Source organism: Myotis yumanensis, unplaced genomic scaffold (genome assembly GCF_028538775.1).
Source record: "Myotis yumanensis isolate MYYU_CA2020_CCGP unplaced genomic scaffold, mMyoYum1.0.hap1 SCAF_9, whole genome shotgun sequence".
In the NCBI taxonomy this organism is placed as follows: Eukaryota; Metazoa; Chordata; class Mammalia; order Chiroptera; family Vespertilionidae; genus Myotis; species Myotis yumanensis.
Genome location: NW_027223760.1, coordinates 42,058,672 through 42,067,993, shown reverse-complemented (window position 1 = coordinate 42,067,993; position 9,322 = coordinate 42,058,672). Strand labels below are relative to the sequence as shown.

General features: G+C 35.6%; 1 non-coding gene across 1 annotated transcript; it reads left to right on the top strand.

Moving 5' to 3' along the window:
- The first annotated feature begins 1,079 nt into the window (after window positions 1–1,079).
- LOC139017093 (small nucleolar RNA SNORA66) lies at window positions 1,080–1,214 on the top strand. The gene has a single exon (XR_011472773.1). It is a non-coding gene; the product is annotated as a small nucleolar RNA SNORA66 (small nucleolar RNA).
- The last annotated feature ends 8,108 nt before the right edge of the window (window positions 1,215–9,322 follow it).

Genomic DNA, 9,322 nt, shown 5'->3' with positions numbered 1-9,322 from the left:
AAATTAGCTCATCTTTTTTAGCTCTAGTTCATTTGAAGATTAACTGTTTCCTAAGTAAGACAATTGTTTAATTTGTGTACTGAATATGGGAAACCAAAGGTTTCAGCAACTTCAATTTGATTAAATGTGGAGTAAATACAAAAATGAAGAAGGATTATACCAGTATTGAGAAAATAGGTTCTTTTTTTTTTCCTTTGAGGAAGTCAAGATTATAGCTGATGAAAGCTTTTAGGATATTTTCTTTCTTGGTGATTTTTCTTGAAAATAGGCATGCTGATATCTGAATTGACAGCATAATGCTCTGCTTAGAAACCTATAATTACATTTCCATCAGTCCTTATTCAAGCACTATTCTGTTAGAGATTTTTCTTTCTTTGTATGTCACAATGTAGACACGGAATCTCTATTCTTGCCTCAGCACATCTGCTTGTTCTATAGTCATCTGGTTCTATGTTGTCCAATGATCCTCTTATGACTACATATCATTCCATAGTCCAGCCTGTGCTTTTGAATCATAAGGATTTTGTGTCAGGGTTTCATATTTTTCCAAAGTTCACCCTTTAGGTTCAGTATGTCCATCTACCACACATGCATTTTCAACATACTCTGTAAATTGTAAATTGCTGCTACATTCCTTTAAAATGAAGTCTTTTCTCTTAGTGCTTCAGTTCAGTATTACAATAGATTGTAATGATTACTCAGGATTTCTCCTGGAAAAAGAATAATTTAGGTTTGAATGTTACCTGAATTGTACTCCTCCACCCCCATCATCATATGTTACTTACTATTTCAGACTGCCAAATATCTCCCCACACTATTTTTATTTTTAATTCATTTTAGAGAAAAAGGAAGGAAGGAAGAGAGAGAGGGAGAGAGAAACATCATTAATCGGTTGCCTCCCATACACACTCCAACTATGCCCTGACTAGAATCAAACTAGCAACATTTTGGTGCACAGTCAATGTTCAACCAACCGAGGTCACACTGGCCAAGGCTCCCCACACTATTTCAACCTGGTGGTATGTAGTTTATTTTATATCCATTTACATATGGCTCGTACCGAAGTAAAGAATGTTTTCTAGCAAAAATTGGATCACTAACTCTGTACGATGTTGCAGATGGGAGAGGAGCCAGGTTTGCTAAAGTAATTGTGGTGATAGAAATGTATTAGCTTCAGCAGCTACTGAGGTGTCCCATTCTATCCTAGTACAGTGAAACAAAAAAGCACGTTTTATAAATATAACCATATAAACAAAGTTATCACAAAAAATGGATAAACTATACATTAAGTATATTAGATAATTAAACAAATGATATGCTACTCTAAGTTTATCCTATCACCCTAACTTATCAATAAATTACTTTATTGATGGCAACACCTGTAAAGAATATTAATCTTGCTGACTATTCTTATTTCCAATAAAGAAATGCAGAGGTGTAATTTACAAAATAAATTCTGAAATGGCAAAGTCTTCAGTTGGAAGGATGTTAGAAAAAATTCAAGATCAAGTCATTTCATACTCTTTCAAAAATGCATTTCTGAAAAGAGATAAAGGAAAACATCAAAACTTTCCATAGCTTATGTTGCATTTGGAATAATTCATTTTTAGATAGTTTTTTAAAAAGGATTATAAAATCCATTAACTATGAGGACTAGTGACATTTGAATAATGCCAGTGGATTGTACCACTGTCCATTTACTGGCTAAATTTTGTAGAATATAGCAAAATGTTTTTATTATGGGAAACTGGTAAAAAAAAATGCACTGGATTTCTTTATCCTACTTCTTGCAACTGCATGTAAATATAAAATTACCTAAAAATAAAAATCCATTAACTCTACATCCTTCTTAAGACACAATTTTTGATTATATATCTCTAATATTTTGTGCCTGTACTTTATCTTATTAATTTACTCAAAATTAATAAGTTGACTGGCTAAAGTCAAATTAAATGCAACTGATGGTCAAAGTTTCACTTTAAAAAAAACTAACTTTTTCCACTTTATCTCATTGTAGTCATTTAATGAGAATTATTACTTTTAAGCCTAGTGAAGTCACTTATTTTTCTATAGTCCATTCATTTTATAAAATTCAAAAAAAGCACTAACCATTAAAATCTTTAAATCATTAAGCCAAAAACTGTAAATGATCTGATAGAGATGATGACACTGTAAAAAGGAGCTCTTGGATTGCAGAAAGTGGCACCAGGAAATAACTAGTGTTAGCTTGAATCTGGTATGTGAAAGCCAATTAGAGGTGTCAGTATGCAACTACAAAAAAAAAAAACAACTGGGGTGTCTGAAGCCAGGTATAAACATTTGGCGTAAGTATTGTAGAATGGCATAAAGTCTAAAAGGTGGGGGGAAACTTATAAAATCTTAGTTGTACAAAGGAAACTCATAATCTAAGTTTTTCTAAGGAGCATTGGTTGTTTTAAAGTTTAGAGATTAAATAAATTACAATGTCCCTTTAACAAAATGCCAATATTTAACTTGACCAGCCACCTCTCCCATTCCCCTCACCTGCTACGCCGCACTCCTCACACTGGCTTCACTACCTGCAGCAGCACTCCCTGTTAGTCACAGAGAACACAGACGTCCACATAAAACTGTGCCTACGTGGTCACCATTTCCATCTTGTGGAACACAATTCAAAGTGTCTCCATTATTCTTGGCTAATTCCTCCACGTGTGCTTCAAAATTATGAACTCTATTTCTTCTGGATTTTTTTTCTATTAATATGATTATTTTCCCTTTCACCAACATCATCTTTCTAACCCTTTCAATTGACTCCTGCCCGTGGCTGATGCCTGCTCAGATCTCTTCCATCAAAAAATAAAAATACTTGCCTTGAACACATAACATTTCTTAAACATTACCTTCCTTTGCTTTATAAGAAATGGGCATAAAATTGAGGTGTTCTGGGTATATGGTACAATCAGCAGACATTCTTTTTTAATAATGTCCACTCATGAGTTATTAAGATTTGTTTTCAGAAAAAAAAATGAATTTTTAAGTGATAAGACAGGAATACTCAATCATTTGTTTATAAAATACGCTTTCCTAACACATATAGTAGAACACTTAAATTCTGCTATCAAGAATAGTTTTCAGCCCGGCTGGCTTGGCTCAGTGGTTGAGCATCTACCTATGAACCTGGAGGTCACGGTTCAATTCCTGGTCAAGGGCACATGTCTGGGCTGTGAGCTCAATCCCCAGTGTGGGGTGTGCAAGAGGCAGCTGATCAATGATTCTCTCATCATTGGTGTTTCTATCTCTCTCTCTCCCTCTCCCTTCCTCTCTGAATTCAATAAAAATATATTTTTACAGAAAAGAATAGTTTTCATATATCAAAAAAAATTCACAACAATAAGTAACCTCTCCCTGCTCCCGCCCCTAACAGTAGCAGAATTGAAAGGAACTGAGACAGGACATTTTTCTAGAGAAGGAAAAGTAATACTGTCCACCACTACTATTTTCCTTTTTCTTCATATGCCCATTGGTGCTACTGAACAGCCTTGGAGCACTTACATCCTGTCTGTCTAAAGAACTTACTGAAGTTAATGATGTACACACCTGTGCCAGGTCCCATCAAGCTCAGCTCACTCCCTAAGCAGCTGATAAATTCTTTAGGAATCAGTGTTTATCTGAGCCTCTGAGGGCTGCTGGCCAGCACTGGTGAGGGAGCCTCTTTGCTCAACAGAACTATGATAGAGAACCAAGCAGTGGTGCAAAGGGCTCCTCCTCCCCTCCCCTATTTTTCAGACTTTGCTTTGCCAAGCTATAAATTCTAAAAGAGAGAATTAGAGTGATTTACTTCATTAATTCTTAGAACTGTTAAAATCATTTTAGTTTTTTAAAGCAACCATTTTATATTTTTTAACATAACTTCTCTGAAAATAAATTTTATGTTGGATATCTATTTCTCTATATATATGTTTAAGAGAGAACTTTTTAAAAAGTTCATAAGCCCCTCAAGAGTTTTTCTGAGCTTTCCGTAAGCTTTTCTAGGCTTAAGCTACATAGGTGCAGCCTTCACACAACTGTCATTAGCAATGGCTCAAATGTTTGTCAGTGGCAATTCCAATGTTTGGCCACTTGCAATAGGACCACTGGTCTCTGCACAGTCTCCAGTTTATCTTCCACTGGTTTCTGCTTCACATCTGCCTCCTCTGGGACCCAGCAGCCCTGGAGAAAAATATTCTGGTGGACAGCATGATAGAAACCTATTCTGGTTCATCTCAGGGAAGGTTTGGGTTTATATCTCTTTGTTCTTTCCCAACACTTTACTGAAGCTCCCAGCTTTCTCTTCCTTATCACCTTCCTCAGGGTGTTCCCTGGGCCATTACAAAGATGACAGATAAGAGTTAGATACTAAATCCTTCATCTTGGCAGGTGGCCCCTTCAGGGTCTCTCAGCAACCACCCACTCTACTCTCAGAGGCCTGAAAAGCTTCATTTTAACTATTCTTAACAGTTGTAGACAGCATTTTCCTTTACCTCTAAAAAATTCAGCTTATAAAACTTCAAAGGACAGTATTCTCTTACTACTGTACAATTATCAAATTAAGAAAATTGGATATTGATAAAATATTATCTAAAATACTTTTTTCATTCAGTTTTTGACAGCTGTCCCAATAACATCATTTAAGACATTTTCCCCTGATCCAGATTCAGTTCAGGCTCTTTCAACGCCTTTGATGGCTACGTTGTTTTAGGTCCTTTTAATCTGGCAGTGTTCTATCACCTTCCTTTGTCTTTCACAGCCATGATATTTGTGAAGTACAGGCCTACTTTTTTTTTTTTTTTTGCAGAAATATAAGCTTTTATTATTATTTTCTTTATTACTATTGTTGTCATTAACATCACTTCCTCTAGATCAGCCATTAACCCTGGTAAAATTAGCCCCCATTCCCACCCCAACCCTATCCAAGGTTATTATAAATATCTTCCCCCTTTTCCTTTTCCATATTAATATCGATAACTGAACAAAGTTTGTTAGGGGAAAGGTTGCATGGAGTGGGAAGTGGGGTTGTGGTTCTTTGTCTAGGTCAACATTTATGGAGCACAGATTTAACCTAGTTCCAGACTACTTATCTAATAATACTGTGTGTTCTCACTAGATTATCCGACCTAATCATATATGTACACACTTTCTCTTTGCCTTCTGTTAAAAATTTTCAAGTGAGGCAACTTAAGTGGCCTGAGACCATCAGTTAATAGTTCTTGTGTCATGGCACATATGTAGGAGGATGTTGTCCCACATTACCCAAGCACAGACGCCAAGTTTTTCCTTCCCTCACTGCCACCACTCCTCTGGGTGTAAAGTCTATCATCTTTTGTTAGAAGTTCTTACAAATGTCCTGAGTCATTAGAAAAACAGAACTATTCAGATGAGGGTTAGCCAAGTGTTTGAGTTTGGGTGGTTGTTCTTCTGGATGATGTAATGGTGATTTGAAGTCATGAGCTCACACCCCACAACAATTAGTCTTGCAGAGGTTACAAGCAATGATATATGGTCTGCAATCTTTGCCTAGCTTTCTTGTGAATTCCCAGGACTAAAGTCTAAGGGACAATGTCTGATGCCAACCTACTCTTCACAATGCCCACTGCAACCCTCTCTCTCTCTCTCTCTCTCTCTCTTTTTAAAAAAAAATTATTGATTGATTTGAGAGAGAAAGAGAAATATTGATTTTTTGTTCCACTGATTTATGAATTCATTGGTTAATTCTTATATGTGTCCTGACTGGGGATGGAACCAGCAATATTGGCATATAGCATGATGCTCTAACCAGCTGAGCTACCCAGCTAGGGTTGCAACCCTCTCTTGTCCCTAGCACTCCTCCATTAAGGTCATGTTCCCATCTTTACTTTTCTCTCCTGTCCCAACTCAGGTAATCTCCAATGATCTCTTAGGCCATCAAGTAGAGTGGATGAATCTTCTTCATTTTCTTTCTAATTTGACTATTTTTATAAACTCTATTTCCTGCTTTCTTTTACACTTCCTTTGGTATGCAGAAACTTAATTTTTTAAGAAAAAAAGAAACTTTGCTTTTCCTCTTTTTTTCTACCTATAATAGTGCCACTTTTCACTCAGTCAATATGAAAGCCCTAAATAATTTGAAAAAATATCATTCTATATAATAAAAGCCTAATATGCTGTGTCTGACCATTCATTCGACCTTTGACCAGTCACTACGACGTGCACAGACCCCAAGGGGCAGACGCTCTGACCAGTAGGTTAGCTTGCTCCTGGGGTCCGGCCAATCGGGACTGAGTGAGACAGGCCAGACACGCCCTGAAGCCCTTCCACGGTCTCTCCCTGGCCCGATCGTGCACCGATGGGGTCCTTTGGCCTGACCTGAGCCCTCTTGCAATCCAGGACCCCTCACAGGATGTCGGAGAGCTGGTTTCAGCCCAATCCCCACAGGCCAGGCCAAGTGACCACACCAGTACACGAATCTGTCCACCAGGCCTCTAGTATGTAATAAAATAATAAAATAAAAAATGCAAAGACTGAAAATTCAACATCTTATCTTGCTATATAAAAAACTCACTAAAAATTGATACCAAAGCACTTTATTGCTGGTTTTAATGTGAAGGTTAAAATAATTCAATGATAATTTAGCTATTTCAACTCAGATATTTAACTTACATTATTTTCAAAAATAGAGAAATTAATAATTTGTTTGGAATTGCAGAGGTTGATTCTCAGCTGTTTGGAAATAGGTTTCTAGAATTTAGAAGAGCCGTTGGCCTGGGAATGCATTTGGAACAAAACGACACAAAGGTGTTAGATACAGACAATGGGATATATACTTTAACATAGTAAATAGGGTGGGGAAAAAGAAGATAAAGCCAAGGATAGAAGCTTGAGAGTGTCTACATTTAGGGCAGAGAAAGGAAAGACACCTATGAAGACACTAATGCAAAAAGGCATAGTGAGTGAACTAGAAAAGATTTATAAGAACAACAATCAATATATCAAAGAAGGAATACTCCTAAAAGAAGAGAAGGTGTAAAATATCACAGGAACTGAGCTCAATGTGTTTGAGGGCTGGGTCCAAAGCACACTATTAGAGGGAAGCTGGTGTTCTTGTTGAGTTTGTTGCAATGGGCAACAGGAGATGAAAGGAAAGCTAAGTGGGAAGAGGAACATTCAAGAGGCAATAGAGATTACTCCTTTGTGCCCTTTGACATTGAGAGGAAGGAAAGAAGTTATTGACGACATGAGGAAGTAGAAGTTTTGAGGGAAAGCATTTTGATGTAGGGGCCAATTAAGCATACATGAAATGTGGTGAGCAAACAGCCAAGGAAGAGAAGAGATTTGAAGATCATGAAAGAAGTATAATCATTAATGAGTTAAATTCAAATTAAATGAGCAAGGGGGGCCTCAACACATTAATAAGCCTTTAATCTTAGTAGGAAAAGCTAAAAAAAAAAAGGGTATTGAGGTGAAGAAGAGAGCTATTAAATCATTGGGTGACTTCAATTTCTACAGTGCATAAAATGAGATACATGGACTGCTTTAGCAAGGGTAGGGTATAATTGTGGAAGATAAAATGGTCTGAAACACTTTTGATAATTCTTTAATTATCAACATTGAAGACTTTGGAGGATCATTTCCTTTCATATGCAATGTGCCCAAAGAGCAGCCAGGACAGCCCAAAATTAACAGTACAGAAATGCTCAAGGTTTTGATTTTGGTAAAGTGTGAAGAAAATAAGAAATTCTTAAAGGATCAATAAATTCCATTGTTGTAAAAGGTGATTGTAATAGAGGCATGCGATTTTGTAAGAGTTCTAGAAAGCTTAGTGAAAGAGAGGCTAAATGAGACACAGAGGAGCCACATAGTGGCACAAACCAGATTCCAGAGAATGGAGGGAGTGAGGAATGTGAAAAGGAGGACATTGATTAAGATGCAGAGAAACAGATGGGTAGTCAGAGCTGTTTTGCTGTGCAATGATCTGAAAGTGGTGGTGGAAAGAGCGAGATATACTGATTTAATGTCAATAAATGAACTATAGAAACAGAAGATGTCAGTGTTTCCATTAGGCCTTATTTAAAGCAGTAACAAGACTATTATTTTTTAAAGGAGACATACACTGGAGCTTGCTTGCATTTAAAACCAGATCCCAAAGTATGGGGTAGAAAGTAAGTAGTAAGCTGGCAAAGTAGGTAGTTGGGAAAAAATGATCAACAGGAATAGGGATTTAGAAATAAGCTGGATCAGACATATTAATTCAGTAGAGGGGAAAATTCTAAATATCTAAAAAATTTTTATTGGGAGAGTATATTTAATCATATCCAGTTTCCATTTGAAATGCTAGCAGAATAAAATAGGACTATAAAATTCTACTCACTTTATTTTGATTTTTTCATTAAAGACAATCAAAGGTATACTCATATTAAAATTAAACACATTGCAAAACAGAATAAGTATATTTAAAGTTTAACCATAAAACTTTTATTAAAAATAATTATAGTAAAAATAATGACCATTTTGTGGATATGATCCCATGGAGAAGATCCTACTCCCAATGAATATTCTTGTTGAGTATGAAAAATATTTTTATATGAATTTTATTGAAACAAAATATTGCTATGTGGAGAGCATTATGAAAACTAGCAATGAATCAAGACACTTATCTATTAATACAGCATTTAAATATATTTGAAAAGTATTTCGCATATTCTGAAAGTTAAATGGCAAAATCTTTCTAAGACAAATGGATTATCTCATAGAATAATGTGTGTGTTTTTAATTTTGATCTTCTGAATGTTTAAAATTTTTTGTAATTTCAAGATTTATGAAATATAGTGACATATTTTTATATTAAACATGGAAAAGCTCTATTTTAAAACTGCACATATCTTCTTATAGTGAATAATATTTGTATAAGAAAAAATACAGTGGAAATAAGAAATATAGTTTTCAAAGAAAAGTTGAGTTTTTATTTTATTTCAGAAGCAAACTTAAGTCAAAAAAACATTGGAACAAATATAGGGCTTCCTTTTTTTTTAGTTTATGGAAACCTTACAGAGTACATTGTGGCCAATAAGCTGTGCTAAGTGAGGCTTTGTATAAACTGGATAACACCGTTGTCCTCTAGGATTATCAACATGGTAAACAAATAGGTCACAAGACTCTGACTAGGGTAAGTTTGTTGTTTGCCTCTTAGCCTAGAACAATGAGTTAAAAGTAGATATATAACTTTCTTTCCACCTTTCTTATAATTCTTTCATCTCCAATTTCATTTTAAAAAAATGAAAGGAAAGACATCACAAAAATGGCAGTTTTTCAGTCAGCAAAAAATAAGAAG